The following is a 2,689-nucleotide window of genomic DNA, read 5'->3' as shown; positions in this document are numbered from 1 at the left end:
ATGGAATCATTTGAGCGGAGCCAAGCCTTGGAGAGATTCTTGACTTTGTTTATGATGGTTGAAATCATCATAGCCAAGAATCTGTTGGTGGTGGACCGAAAATATCAATGGAATCATTTGAGTAACGCCAAGCTTTGGAGAGATTCTTAACTTTGTTTATGATGATTTCAATCATCATAACCAAGAATCTCTGTGGGTTGATCAGACAAACTGGGTGCAGAAAGTATCCTCGGAAATACTTGGGTGGAGCTGTCCCTTTGAAAGATTCCTGGCCCTTTTTATGATGATAGAAATCATCATAGCCAGGGACCCTTGAGTTGAACGAAAGCTGAAATCTTCAACAAAAACCAGAAAATTGTGCCATGAAACTTAGATTTTTTTACCTTGAAATGGCTCTTCCGTTTCTGAAGTGTGCTTGCTAATTTTTCCTTCTTGTGGCTGTTCTTTCTCCTCTTTTTTCTTTCCTGCGCCTGTTCTCTTCTCTGCCTTCTGTTTTCCTTTCTTTCTGTTTTTCTCCCTTTTCGTTGCTGTTCTCCTCTCTCTTTTATAGGCCCTTAATTTTGAGGAGTTTGAGATTAAATCAATAATCATCCGTTGGCTTCAGTGTTTGACTCAAACACTTTAACTGAAATATTCTGTAGGCAAAAAGTTGTAATTCCATTTGAACATGTGCTCCATAGCTAGAATATTGGTATTATCTTATTTTTACAGGAATTTATATGTGTGCAACCATCTTCATTTATTTAATAAAGGCTTAACTGCTAGTCTCAAACATTAATTCCACTTTTCCCCTCAAAGTTAAAGTGACCCACTTTCCTGACCGATGTTTTGTTTCACTTTGCTCTCACCGTCAAGTCTGTTAAAAAGCTGACGTGGCATCAATGGGACCCCCTATTTAACTAAACTAAATGCCATGTGTGAAAAAAAAAATTAAAAATTATCTTTTAAAAATTGTGGATTTAGTTTAGGGCTTCGACTTCACCCATTCCCCAGCACTATTCATCACCCTCTCTCTCTCTCTCTCTCTCTCTCTCTTAAGTTTTCATCTTTTTCCCAGAATCCCTACCCAGCTTCATCACCTACCACTCTCTCTTCCACACAAACCAAACATCAAACACCATGAATATAAAGAACAAAGGCAAAGTGCACCCATCTCCTTCTTCTTCCTCCTCCTTCATGAAATATGCTTATACTTTACATGGGTTGTATAAATTTGATAGTTTGTGTTTTGTGGAATTGTTTGGAAAATGCCAGTTCTCCTTAATTTAGACTTTTAACAATATTATACAACCTAATGAGATAAGGTGGTTTTTGGAGACTACCTAATTCAATACTGGTTTCGGAATTTTGTTATTGTTACAGCTTTGAAAGTGGTCCCTTCCTCTGGATGATTCTTTACTTGGCATAACAATACTAGAATTTGGGCCAAATTAGACACGGGATTATATAATCTTCCTATGACGCAACAATAGCTCCTCTTCTGATGGATTTGTTCTTTCTGTGCTTCAGCTCCTCTCAGCTACCATTTTTACCTCTGGCCTCGGTCTTGGCTTACTTGATAACTCAGTCCATGAAAACCACCCCCAATATTTCTTCGATCTCGGCCCAAGACCCCAAGAAGAAATCTTCCAAGAAAGGCCCCAAGTCTACCAGCGCCAGCACCCACCAGCCCCAAATGTTCGATTGCGATTGCTTCGATTGCTATAGAAGCTACTAGTTCAAATGGGACTCTTCCCTCAACTGCGAGCCCATCCACCAAGCCATCGAAGCCTCCGAAGATCACCTGGCTAACGACGAGAAGACCAAGAAGAACAGCGGCAGAGGCAAGAGAAGAGACAAGCTGAGCCGTCGCGAGGCCCGAAACCGGTCGATGTTGCTGCCCAAGATTCTATCTTTCTCGAAGAGAACGCTCAAGTTTCACATGAGCTTGCCGTTGAAAGCTCTGCTTCTGCTCTGTTGCCGGAAAACGACGTGGTTTTGGTGTGTTCCAATGAGAATGCGGAGGGGTAGAAGAAAATGATGGGAAAGTGGAAGACTTGGGTCAGGAAGAGACGGTGGATGACGGGGCGATGATTGCACTGTTTAAAAGACATTTTTTAATTTTTTTCCTTCGCACATGGCATTTAATTTAGCTAAATAGTGGGTCCCATTGGTGCAACGTCAGCTTTTTAACAGAATTTTTAACAGACTTGACGGTGAGTGACAAAGTGAGACACAAAATATTAGTCAAGAGCAAAATGGGTTACTTTAACTTTGGGGAGATAAGTGAGAATCGACCAATATTTCAGGGGGCATTGTAACAGTTAAGCATTTAATAAAAATTATGATTTAAACATCTTGCTAGGCTTTCTTTGGTTTATATATATATATATATATATATATATATATATATATATATAAAATGGTATTTAAAATGTTTTTTTTGGGTATGATATACTATTAACAATGGTTTTTTTTGTATGAAATGGTATTAACAATGGTTTTTTGTATGAAATTGTATTAACAATATTCTGTTTGTATGAAATGGTATTAACAATGTCTTTTTGTATAAAATGGTATTAATAATGGTTTTTTTTTTTTTTTGGTATGAAATGGTATTAACAATATTTTTTTTTTGGTACGAAATGATATTAACAATGTGTTTCTATGAAATGGTATTAACAATGTATTTTTATGATATGGTATTAAC

The 2,689-nt window shown here is 37.6% G+C and overlaps 1 pseudogene; it reads left to right on the top strand.

The window, feature by feature from the left end:
* On the top strand, positions 1-2,225 carry LOC148915560 (uncharacterized; annotated as a pseudogene).
* Positions 2,226-2,689: the final 464 nt, after the last annotated feature.

The sequence above is a fragment of the Prunus mume genome, linkage group LG7, assembly GCF_029339155.1.
Source record: "Prunus mume cultivar Tortuosa linkage group LG7, ASM2933915v1, whole genome shotgun sequence".
Classification (NCBI taxonomy): Eukaryota; Viridiplantae; Streptophyta; class Magnoliopsida; order Rosales; family Rosaceae; genus Prunus; species Prunus mume.
The sequence above is the reverse complement of the archived record's forward strand: the minus strand, read 5'-3'. Positions and strand labels throughout refer to the sequence as shown.